This window comes from Hordeum vulgare, chromosome 2H, assembly GCF_904849725.1.
Source record: "Hordeum vulgare subsp. vulgare chromosome 2H, MorexV3_pseudomolecules_assembly, whole genome shotgun sequence".
NCBI lineage: Eukaryota > Viridiplantae > Streptophyta > Magnoliopsida > Poales > Poaceae > Hordeum > Hordeum vulgare.
This window is the reverse complement of record NC_058519.1, coordinates 620,850,887-620,864,494: the sequence shown is the minus strand read 5'-3', so window position 1 is coordinate 620,864,494 and position 13,608 is coordinate 620,850,887.

The window sequence follows — 13,608 nt, the reverse complement described above, 5'->3', positions numbered from 1 at the left end:
AAAGACCGAGCCTTCCACCTTTTACCAAGTATATAGGTGCTTTAAAAATAAATAGCATTAATATGGTGATATAACAAGGAACCCATGTTTTCACATGGAAGCAACTGCATGTGCAACTAGCAACGCTAACACATGGTTAAGCAAGCGATAAGATAGCCAATCAGTGGTTTGCTAGGTTGTAGAAAGGTTGAAGGTTTCATGGTAATGTTGAGAGGTTGACATTTAACAGGTGGTAGGCAACGAGACATAACGAAAGAAACGAGACAACTAGTATGGCATTGATAGTAATGGTATCTAGGGAAATGATCATCTTGCCTGTGATCCAGCTTGGAAGAAGAACGAAACCGTGAAGCAGACGAACCAACGTAGTCGAACGGATCCTCACACTCCGAAGCGGATCGAAACTCTATTGAGAAGAAGCAAACCAGAAACAAAAATCAACACACGATATTCACCACGACACACGCACGATATGATGCACAACCTAATATGATGCATGTCATTTCAATTATGCAAGGCATGTCATGGCAATTCACAACAACCAAACACTACACATTAAGTGAAGCTCAATATGCAACGAGTTGCATATTGACAAAACTCCACATTCAAATTATTTAGTTCACTCCTGTTTAGGTACACGGCAATATTAAATGTTGTTTAAACATGGCAGGGGGTGAAGCATGTGATTCTACACGGCATTCTAGTCGGTTTACACATATAGCACATTTGAACGCAGCTGCGGTTAAAAGATACATGCAACACAAGATATTATGACAAGAATGCAACATGCATGAATTTTTTATGAAAACATTGGCAAGAAGGATATGAAGCATGTGTCTCCATGGCGAACGAAAGGGAACCATGGCGGCAAAATGGAAACGATGCCACGGCAACCGTCCAGTCCCGATAACTCGATGAGGTACCGGTGCCAACGAATTGGGAGTGTGTGCGTGTCATGCCAAGAATGATGGGTTGATCCCGGTTACGGAGTTCCCATGTGTCGGGGGCACGGCAAAAGGGGGACAACGTGAAGCTAACATGGCACCTACGAAACGGACAACATCGCCTCTCATGCAACAATGCATTCGGTCCACGGGTCATCGTGTCGGTTGTTATACCTTTGAAGCGTGCATCTCGGAGCGGGTCAAGTCGTAGCGATGTAGTTGTACATGGGTCGTCGTGGACATCATGGAAGTAGTGGTACTCGTGATCTTGTCGACGGTAGTCGTACACTTGGCGAACAAGTCTTGTCGAATCCAAGTTTTTCAGAGATCATCACCATTCGCAAGCGATGTAGAGGTACTTGCCATCTCGGCCTTGTCGGTCCAAAAATGAAGCAAGACGACAAGCCTCGGTTTGGTGGTCGCCGGCTAAGCTATGCACGAATCTCGGCCTTGGACTTGAGGGGTTCTGGCGCGGCCATGGAGGCGGGGTTGGCGGATGCAAGAAACAACAACGGGACGGAGATGCTATAGGGACTCAAGGGGAGGCGACCGAAGGCGGCTCAGCCATGGGCACGAGCATCGTGGTGTGCGGGGCAACAGCGAGGAGGCAGAGGGGAGACACGGACATGAAGCAACAGGCAACAGCAAGGTCACGGGCAGCAGCAGACGATGGCTCGATCGAGGCGGTGCAGCACCACTGCTGGAGGAGGCAACAAGGCCCAGCAGAGGTTGCTCGTGGCGTCGAGGTCGCCGACAGCATGGGCTGCCAGGAGGCACCACCATGGTCAAGCGGGTGGCGAGGCTTCCTGGCCGGAGTTGGATTGCAGATGGCGAGCCATGGAGGAATCGGGGCACACAGACGGCGACGTGCTCGCCGACCGGAGCAGCGGAGGGGCTCGCTCAGTCTTCGCAGAAGCGGAGGCTCGGTGCTGGCGGCGCGAAGCGAGCAGGGGCGGCTTTGGGCAAGGTCGCGGTGACACGGAGATGCCAGCCAAGCTTTGCGGTGGAGGGTGGTGTTGGAAATATGCCCTAGAGGCAATAATAAATTGGTTATTATTATATTTCCTTGTTCATGATAATCATTTATTATCCATGCTAGAATTCTATTAATTGGAAACTCAAATACATGTGTGGATACATAGACAAAACACTGTCCCTAGTATGTCTCTAGTTGACTAGCTCGTTGATCAAAGATGGTTAAGGTTTCCTAGCCATAGACAAGTGGTGTCACTTGATAACGGTATCACATCATTAGGAGAATGATGTGATGGACAAGACCCAAACTATAAACGTAGCATATGATCGTGTCAGTTTATTGCTACTATTTTCTGCATGTCAATGTATCTGTTCCTATGACCATGAGATCTTGCAACTCCCGAACATCAGAGGTATACCTTGTGTGTATCAAACGTCGCAACATAACTGGGTGACTATAAAGGTGCTCTACAGGTATCTCCGAAGGTGTCTATTGGGTTGGCGTGAATCGAGATTGGGATTTGTCACTCCATATGACGGAGAGGTATCTCGGGGCCCACTCGGTAATACAAAATCACAATAAGCCTTGCAAGCAATGTGACTAAGGAGTTAGCCACGAGATCTTGTACTATGGAACGATTAAAGAGACTTGTCAATAAGGAGATTGAACTAGGTATAGAGATACCAACGATCGAATCTCGGGCAAGTAACATACCGAAGGACAAAGGGAATAACATACGGGATTAACTGAATCCTTGACATAGAGGTTCAACCGATAAAGATCTTCGTAGAATATGTAGGAGCCAATATGGGCATCCTTGTCCCGCTATTGGTTATTGACCGTAGAGGTGTCTCGGTCATGTCTGCATAGTTCTCGAACCCGTAGGGTCTGGACACTTAAGGTTCGGTGATGTTTCGGTATAGTTGAGTTATAGGTGTTGGTAACCGAAAGTAGTTCGGAGTCCTGGATGACATACCGGACACCACGAGGAGCTCCTAAATGGTCCGTAGGTAAAGATTGATATATAGGAAGTCCTGTTTTGGTCACCGGAAAAGTTTCGGGCTCATCGGTAGTGTACCGGGAGTGCCGGGAGGGTACCGGGGACCATCGGGAGTGGTGTCACGCCCCGAGGGGCCGTATGGGCTGTGGGAGGATACAAACCATCCCCTAGTGCTCTGACATAAGCTCTCACTAAGGCCCATGAGGTTTGATAGGCAAAAACCCAAAGGTGGAAAAGGTGGAAAGGGTTTCCAAGTGGAAAGGAGGAATCCTACTCCTAGTAAGATTGGAGTAGGACTCCTCCACCTCCAATTTCGGCCAAACCTTGAGGGTGTTAGGCTGCCTCCTCCCCTCCCTCCCTCCTATATATACTAGAGGTACTGAGGGTTTTTTGAGACACGCAATTTCAGCCATGTGCTGCCCTCTCTCTCTAGATTTGTTTCTCCTCTAGTCTAGTTTCAGCAGTGCTTAGGTGAAGCCCTGCTGGAATAGCTCCACCACCACCACCACCATGTCGCCGTGCTGGATAACTCATCTACCTCTTCGCCCCTCTTGCTGGATCAAGAAGGAGGAGATCGTCATCGAGTTGTACGTGTGTTGACCGTGGAGGTGCTGTCCGTTCGGCACTAGATCGGGATGGATCGTGATGGGATCGCGGGACGAATCGTGATGAGATCGCGGGACGGGTTGCGATTTGGATTGCGAAGATGTTCCACTACATCAACCGCGTTATATATGCTTACACTTAGAGATCTACAAGGGTATATAGATTCACTCTCCCCTCTCGTAGATGATCATCACCATGGATAGGTGTTGCGTATGCGTAGGTAAATTTTTGTTTCCCATGCGACGTTCACCAATAGTGGCATCATGAGATACGTTCATGCATAGATGAAATCTCGAGTAGAAAACAAAAGAGTTTGTGGGCATTGATGTTTGATTTGCTGCCCTCCTTAGTCTTTTCTCGATTCGGCGCTATTGCTGGATTGAAGCGGCCCGGACCAACCTTACTCGTACGCTTACGAGAGACCGGCTTCATCGACTAACATGCAACTTGTTGCATAAAGATGACTGGCGGGTGTATGTTTCTTCAACTTTAGTTGAATAGGATTTGACCGAGGCGGTCCTTGGAGAAGGTTAAATAGCAATTTGTATATCACCGTTGTGGCTTTGCGTAAGTAAGATGCGATCATACTAGATACCCATATCAGCCACGTAAAACATGCAACAACAAATTAGAGGACGTCTAACTTGTTTTTGCAGGGTATGCATGTGATATGATATGGCCAAAGACATGATGTGATATATTGGATGTATGAGATGATCATGTTGTAATAGTTAAATATCGACTTGCACGTCGATGCTACGACAACCGACACGAGCCATAGGATTGTCTTTAAACTAATGTTTGTGCTTGCAGATGTGTTTACTATATTGCTAGGTAGTAGCTTTAGAAGTAATAGCATAGATAGCACGACAACCTCGATGGCGGCACAATGATGAATATCATGATGATGGAGATCATGGTGTTGCACCAGTGACGATGAAGATCATGCCGGTGCTTTGGTGATGGAGATCAAGAATCACAAGAGCATGGCTGATGGGGTCATAGTCCTAGGGTAGGGTCATAGGCCTGCCGTACATGTCCTACCCAAGGACTACCCCACGCAAGGGACAGGACCTTAAGTATGCCCCGACTGAGTTAAGGTATCCCCGTCATCCAATCGGTAACAGGCCCTGAATCATCCAGTCGGTAACTTGCATTAGGAGGACACCAGGCTCACCGACTGGATACACTCGGTACGTCATAACCTCTCCGGAGGGAAACTGCCGTACGTTTCCGGGTGCATTTATTAGCATTTAGAGCATACGTTACCTGTAACGTACGCATTCAATCGCCACTACTCCACCCCTGAGTCAGAACCGTTGTGGAGGGCAGCGCACTCTATATAAGCCGCCCTCCCCCACTGGTAAAGGGGTTAGCAAATCTTTGTACTCCATATCACACTCGGTAACAAGCTCCGAGAGCACTAAGACGTAGGGCTGTTACCTCCACCGCAGAGGGGCCTGAACTCATACAACCTCGCCGTAGCTAGGACTCTGCCCGTCTCATTCGTACCCTACACATCTACTGTCAGGCTTATACCCACGACAGTTGGCGCCCACTGTGGGGCAGGCGTCTAAGCGACTTTCCGCGAGTTTGCGACTACTTCCTTTCGTCGTGTCGTCTGGTGGAGATTCGAGCATGGATCACCAGATCCTCTTCGGCGCTCTCTCCTTCGTCGTCGACGATTCGGCGTGGCTTCGGGAGGCACCGCTCGACGTCGAGGCGCTTCCCCGTCGCGGGGCCATGCACTTCCATGCCGGCGCTCGCGGCGTTCTTCTTCTCCAACAATCGGCTCCATTGCCGGCTTGCACCTTCGTCACGCGCCGCGGCAAGCGATCTCGCAGTCCGCGTCTACAACATTGGGTGCAGCATGCCCGAGCGCGTCAGTTCGCGTCCTCTCAGGTGGCAGTTCTGGAGTCTGTTGTGGTTGCCCCGCGTTCCCAGTGCTCGGGCTCGGTTCCGACTGAGCTCCCTTCCGAGTACGTGGGCCGCGGGCCTGCAGCAGAAGTTCACATGGCCAACACCCATGAAGATCCCCATCAGGCCGGCCGGAACGAGCGCGGAGTCGGTGAAGCATCCGGTGCACGCCGTCCGCCTCGCCGTTCTGCCAGTCGGCACACCCGACAGAGCAATGTAGAGTTGTTCCGCACACCTCTTCTCAACTTGGCTGCAGCAGCCAAGATTGCCGATTCCCTCCAGCCGACTGATTCAGAGGCAGGAAGGGGAATCGAGCAGATCCGTGCTCTGTTGCACACGGCGCAGCAGCAGAACTCGGCGGTCTCCCAGTCGCACAATCGGATCCACAATAGTTCCGTCCATGCAAACACGCATCGGTCGGTTCACAGCCCCGGCTCCTATCAGCACCACAGGGGAGGCAGTCGTTCCATGGTCCGTGAAGATCGCCGCCGTTCGCGCACCCCTCCGCGGGGTGGGCCCTATGGGTCCCGAAATCATGATGATCGGCGTTCGGTCGGCGACACTTACGACCCGAGACCCGACGCAAGAGGGCGAATCGCCCAGCGAAGAGTCGACAGGGGTCGAGCCCACCGCGATGGCCACGATCTGGATCGTCCGAGTGGCAGCAGGACCATCGCGTCCGGCCCCGAGTGTTTTAGTCGAGCCATCCGCTCGGCTGACATCCCGCCCAACTTCCGATTGGCAGCGGGAATCGGTAAATTTACGGGGGAATCCAAGCCTGAAACATGGCTAGACGACTACCGAGTGGCAGTCCAGATCGGAGGAGGGGACGACCATGTCGCTATGAAGCACCTCCCTCTGATGCTCGACGGCTCGGCGCGAGCTTGGCTGAACCAGTTAGCCCCCTCAAGCATTTACAGTTGGGCAGATCTGGCCCGAGTGTTCATCAGGACCTTCGAAGGGACGTGCAAACGCCCTGCAGGCCTTGTGGAGCTTCAGCACTGTGTCCAGAAACCGAATGAGCCCTTGCGCGACTTCATCCAGCGATGTACAACTCTCTACCACACGGTGGAGAACGTCACCGAGCATCAAGCAGTCTGTGCATTCAAGGCAGGCGTACGGTACAGAGAGTTGTACCTAAAGTTCGACCGGACAGGCGACATCTCCATGAGCAAGATGATGGAGATAGCAGTTCGTTATGCAAATGGCGAGGAAGAAGACCGCATCCGGAGCGGCAAACACAAGACAGTCGGCGATGCCGACGGAGGTAACACTCGGAAGCAGAAACAGAAACTTCCACGCACACCGCAGGCAGAAGCTGCAGTTGTGACCAGCGCCAAGTTCAAGGGCAAAGGGAAAGCGCAGTCTGCCCCCAAGAAGAAGCCGTTCAACAATCCCATCCTGGATCAGCCTTGTCCAATTCACACGAAGATGGACGAAGAAGGCAACCCCATATACGCGAAGCATACCACTCGGCAGTGTCGTCTCCTGATCCAGGGGTTTAGCGAAGGACAACCGAGTGAGAAGAATCCTGAACAAGATGAGGAGGACAAGGAGGATCCGTTCCCCCAAGTCCATGCAACCCTCATGATTTTTGCTGACGTCAAAAGCAAGAGCCGACTGAAGCTAGTGAACAGAGAGGTCAACATGGCCGTTCCGACTGCTCCCAAGTTCCTTAAATGGTCTCAGACTGCGATCACTTTTGATCAGTCGGACCATCCAACGCATGTTCCCACTCCAGGAAGACAGGCTCTGGTCGTCGACCCGGTGGTGGAAGGAGTCCGACTGCGCAAAGTCCTCATGGACGGTGGTAGCGGACTGAACATCATGTACGCCGACACCCTCAAGGGAATGGGCATTCCGATGTCTAGACTCTGCGAGAGCAACATGCAGTTCCACAGAGTCGTCCCCGGGCGGAAGGCCAAATCACTCGGCCAGATCGCGTTGGACGTCACTTTCGGCTCCGACAAAAACTTTCGCAAGGAGAAGCTCACATTCGAGGTGGTGGATTTCCAGAGCGCTTACCACGCAATTCTGGGCCGCCCGGCGTACGTGAGTTTCATGGCACGCCCGTGCTATGTGTACTTGAAGTTGAAGATGCCAGGTCCAAAAGGCGTTATCACCATCACTGGCAACCGTCAGCGAGCCGAGGAGTGTCTGCAAGAGGGATCAAGGATCGCCGACCAGCAGATGGCTGTACTCGAGCTCGAAGAGTACAAGAAGACAGTCGACCCTGCCGACTTAATGCGCTCAAAGAAGCCATCTTCTGAGTCTGCGTTCCAGTCGGCGGGAGAGACTAAGAAGGTCAGCATCCACCCGACGGACGAGTCTGCCGCCCCGACGAACATCTCCACCACCCTCGATCCTAAATAGGAAGCCGAGCTCACCCAATTCCTCCGTGAGAACTGGGAAATATTCGCATGGAAACCTTCTGACATGCCAGGTGTACCCAGGGAGTTGGCTGAGCACCGACTGCATGTGGATCCCGTCGCTCGGCCCGTCCGAGAGCGCCTGCGTCGGTCCGCCGCGCACAAGAGGAAGGCAATCGGAGAAGAGGTAGCCAAGCTGTTGGCTGCCAACTTCATTCGCGAGGTTCACCACTCCGAGTGGCTCGCCAATGTCGTCATGGTGCCCAAGAAGGACAAGTCACTCCGAATGTGCATTGACTTCAAGCACCTCAATAAGGTCTGCCCGAAAGACCATTTTCCGCTCCCCCGCATAGATCAAATTGTCGATTCGACTGCGGGATGCGAGCGTTTGTCATTCCTTGATGCCTACTCGGGTTATCATCAGATCCGTCTGTATGGTCCCGATGAGTTGAAAACAGCCTTCATCACCCCGTTTGGGTGCTTCTGCTACATCACTATGCCTTTCGGTCTGAAGAATGCAGGAGCTACCTTTATGCGCATGATCCAAAAATGTCTCCTCGACCAGATCGGTCGCAATGTGGAGGCATACATGGATGATATCGTAGTCAAGTCAGGCAAAGGTTCCGACCTGCTGACTGACTTGGCAGAAACATTCGCCAACCTTCGTAGGTACGATATCAAGCTAAACCCAGCCAAATGTTCATTCGGTGTTCCCAGCGGAAAGTTACTCGGTTTCTTCGTTTCCGAACGAGGGATCGATGTTAACCCCGAAAAGATCGGGACCATCGTCCGAATGGATAGGCCGGTCAGAATACACGATGTTCAGCGGCTCACAGGTTGCCTAGCGGCTTTGAGCAGGTTTATCAGTCGACTCGGCAAAAAAGCGCTTCCTCTGTACCGACTCATGAAGAAGTCAGATACCTTCGAATGGACAGACGAAGCCCAAGTCGCATTCGACGACCTCAAAGTCCTACTTTCCACCCAGCCGGTTCTTACTGGCCCGCTCAGTAAAGAGCCCCTTCTTCTATATATCGCGGCTACAAATCAAGTCGTCAGTACTGTTCTTACAGTCGAGCGAGAAGAAGAAGGCAAAGCATACAAAGTTCAGCAGCCAGTGTACTACGTCTCTGAAGTCCTGACCCCTTCCAAGCAGAGGTATTCCCATTATCAAAAGCTTATCTATGGGATCTATATGACTGCAAAGAAGGTGGCCCATTATGTCCAAGACCACTCGGTATCTGTCGTTTCTGATGCTCCGTTGTCGGAAATTCTCCACAATCGGGACGCATCGGGCCGAGTGGCGAAGTGGGCGATGGAGATGCTGTACTGCGACATCAAGTTCGAGGCCAAGAAAGCTATCAAGTCTCAAGCCCTGGCTGACTTTATAGCAGAATGGGTAGAACAATAGCAACCGACTCACATCTACTCGGCTCATTGGACAATGTTCTTTGATGGGTCTAAGATGTTGAATGGATCCGGCGTTGGTGTTGTGATCATATCGCCAAAGGGTGACAAGCTCAAGTACGTGCTTCAGATACACTTTGATTCCTCTAACAACGAGGCAGAGTATGAAGCTCTTCTTTACGGATTGCGCATGGCCATCTCACTCGGCGTCCGTCGCCTGATGGTCTACGGCGATTCGGACTTGGTGGTCAACCAAGTGATGAAAGAGTGGGACGTAAGGAACCCCACCATGAAAACATACTGCAATGCAGTCAGGAAGCTGGAGAAGAAGTTTGAAGGTCTAGAACTTCATCATGTTCCAAGACTGAAGAACCAAGCAGCTGACGAGTTGGCGAAACTTGGATCCACTCGGAGACCAGTCCCGAGCGATGTCTGTCTTGAGCACCTCCATCTTCCTTCAGTCAAAGAAGATCCCTTCACGGAAGAACCAGTACAACCCAAGAGCGCAACAGATCCGACTGAAGTCGATGTGCCTGCTGTGGTTGATCTGGTCACAGAGATTCTGGTTGTCATTCCCGATTGGACTGTGCCGATCATGGCATATATCCTGAGACAAGAACTTCCAGAAGATGAAGTCCAAGCCCGGCAAATAGTTCGCAGGTCGAAGGCATTCACTGTCACTGACGGTCAATTGTACAAGGAGAGTGTTTCAGGCGTCCTCCAACGTTGCATTTCCCCAGAGGAAGGACAGTTGATCCTAGAGGATATCCACTCGGGAACCTGCGGCCATCACACTTCTTCGAGAGAAATCGTCGCCAAGGCGTTCAGAGCTGGATTCTTCTGGCTGCAGGCTAACGAGATGGCCAAAGCTATGGTCGACCGATGTGAAGGCTGTCAGTTCTACTCCAACAAGTCCCACAAGCCAACATCTGCACTAAAGACAATCCCACTTGTGTGGCCATTTGCAGTTTGGGGATTAGACACAGTCGGGCCATTCAAGACAGGCCAAGGAGGCTACACACATCTGTTGGTGGCAGTCGACAAGTTTACAAAATGGATAGAAGCCAAGCCCATCAAGAAACTCGACGCCTCCACAGCCGTTAAGTTTGTCAGGGACATCATCTCCAGATTCGGAGTGCCTCACAGCATAATCACGGACAATGGGACAAACTTCGACTCGGACAGATTCAAAGGTTTTTGTGCGAGTCAGGGTATCCGAGTGGATTTTGCTTCCATAGCACATCCGCAATCCAATGGACAAGCTGAGCGTGCGAACGGACTTATCCTTCAAGGTTTGAAGCCTCGACTCTTGCGAGAGGTAGGACATGCTGCTGGTGCATGGGTCAGCGAGTTACCTTCAGTGCTTTGGGGCCTCCGCACCACTCCAAACCAATCAACGGGGCGATCGCCGTTCTTCCTCGTCTATGGAGCAGAAGCGGTACTTCCGAGTGACCTGCTTCATAATGCCCCGCGAGTCGAACTCTTCTCCGAAGCCGAAGCGGAACAAGCAATGCAAGATGGAGTCGATCTTCTGGAGGAGGAACGCGAGATGGCACTCACTCGTTCAACAATTTACCAACAAGATCTGCGACGCTTTCATGCGCGTCATATCAGGAGCCGCACGTTCCAAGCAGGAGATTTAGTGCTCCGAGTGGATCAACAAAGACCCCACAAGTTGGCTCCGGCCTGGGAGGGGCCTTTCATCGTCTCCAAGGTGCTGAACAACGGAGCATACAGACTATACAACATTCAGAGGGAGACAGACGAGCCGCGTGCATGGAACGGAGATCTCCTCAAGCGTTTTTATACGTGATCGTCGACTGAAGCAGTGTAACAAACAAGTTTTGATGAAATAATATACAGCAGATTCAGTTTTTTGCAGATTCAGAGTTCTTCCGCGGCTGTAGACTACGATTACACACACACAAAAAAAAAACTTAGCTGCGATCCCGAATCGCCTAAGTACTACCTTCCTCCGAGTGTGCACTTCACGTCGCACTCGGGGACTTAGCTGCGATCCTGCATCGCCTAAGTACTAACTTCCTCCGAGTGTGCACTACACGTCGCACTCGGAGACTTAGCTGCGATCCTGAATCGCCTAAGTACTAACCTCCTTCGAGTGTGCACTCTACGTCGCACTCGGGGACTTAGCTGTGATCAAGAATCACCTAAGTAATAACTTCCTCTGAGTGTGCACTATACGTCGCACTCGGGGACTTAGCTGTGATCAAGAATCACCTAAGTAATACCTTCCTCCGAGTGTGCACTTCACGTCGCACTCGGGGACTTAGCTGCGATCCTGCATCGCCTAAGTACTAACTTCCTCCGAGTGTGCACTACACGTCGCACTCGGAGACTTAGCTGCGATCCTAAATCGCCTAAGTACTAACCTCCTTCGAGTGTGCACTCTACGTCGCACTCGGGGACTTAGCTGTGATCAAGAATCACCTAAGTAATAACTTCCTCCGAGTGTGCACTATACGTCACACTCGGGGACTTAGCTGTGATCAAGAATCACCTAAGTAATAACTTCCTCCGAGTGTGCACTATACGTCGCACTCGGGGACTTAGCTGTGATCAAGAATCACCTAAGTAATAACTTCCTCCGAGTGTGCACTATACGTCACACTCGGGGACTTAGCTGTGATCAAGAATCACCTAAGTAATAACTTCCTCCGAGTGTGCACTATACGTCGCACTCGGGGACTTAGCTGTGATCAAGAATCACCTAAGTAATAACTTCCTCCGAGTGTGCACTATACGTCACACTCGGGGACTTAGCTGCGATCCTGCATCGCCTAAGTACTAACTTCCTCCGAGTGTGCACTACACGTCGCACTCGGAGACTTAGCTGCGATCCTGAATCGCCTAAGTACTAACCTCCTTCGAGTGTGCACTCTACGTCGCACTCGGGGACTTAGCTGTGATCAAGAATCACCTAAGTAATAACTTCCTCCGAGTGTGCACTATACGTCACACTCGGGGACTTAGTTGTGATCAAGAATCACCTAAGTAATAACTTCCTCCGAGTGTGCACTATACGTCGCACTCGGGGACTTAGCTGTGATCAAGAATCACCTAAGTAATAACTTCCTCCGAGTGTGCACTATACGTCACACTCGGGGACTTAGCTGCGATCCTGAATCGCCTAAGTACTAACCTCCTTCGAGTATGCACTATACGTCGCACTCGGGGACTTAGCTGCGATCCTGAATCGCCTAAGTCCTAACCTCTTCCAAGTGTGCACTATACGTCACACTCGGGGACTTAGCTGCGATCCTGAATCGCCTAAGTACTAACCTCCTTCGAGTATGCACTATACGTCGCACTCGGGGACTTAGCTGCGATCCTGAATCGCCTAAGTACTAACCTCCTCCGAGTGTGCGCTATACGTCACACTCGGGGACTTAGCTGCGATCCTGAATCGCCTAAGTACTAACCTCCTTCAAGTATGCACTATACGTCGCACTCGGGGACTTAGCTGCGATCCTGAATCGCCTAAGTACTAACCTCCTTCGAGTATGCACTATACGTCGCACTCGAAGACTTAGCTGCGATCCTCAATCGCCTAAGTACTAACTTCCTCCGAGTGTGCACTATGCGTCACACTCGGGGACTTAGCTGTGATCATGAATCACCTAAGTAATAACTCATTCGAGTGTGCACTACAAGTCCCACTCGGAGACTTAGACGTGGCCAACAATCACCTAAGTCTTAATCTTCTCCGAGTACGCACTAAGTGTTGCACTCAAAACAGCATTCAAACAAAAGACTAAAGGTTTTCATTCAGATTCCACAAGTTTAGCAACGATAACTGACTCGGTGCAGATCAAGCTTACCCGCACCGATTTAAAAGTACGATAGCCAACAGAAGTGGCTAGAGTATCTTACAGGCAAACACTCGGCATACCGAGGACACAGTTTTATCACGCGTCAGCTGGGCCGGCGCCAGGACTGGAGGGCTCCACAAAAGTGTCCAAGTCGATTCCATCAGCGATGCGGGTAGCAGTCTCAAGGAACGTCTCCATGCAGTCTTCGAATTGAAGCTTTTTCGTATTGGCGACCTTCAATGTCTTCAACTTATCTTCCCGCACCTCCTTGCAATGGACTCGGACCAAGGGCAGTGCAACGTCAGCGCCGCAACGCGCTGTCGATTTTTTCCAAGATTGCACTCGGCCCGGAATCTCCTCCAGTCGCCCCAACAGAGTCTCCATCTCCTGCCGCGACTCGTCCTCTGGCCAAAGCTCCTGGTCAATGCGGCCGATGACTGCTCTCAGTCGGCTGATGAAAGGACCCACTTTGCCTACGCGAATATGCGCCCGAAGCAGATCCCGGTTGGCGTCCTCGCCGAGTGGCACATTGTCCTTCATGGACCGCTCCACAGCCGCCGCT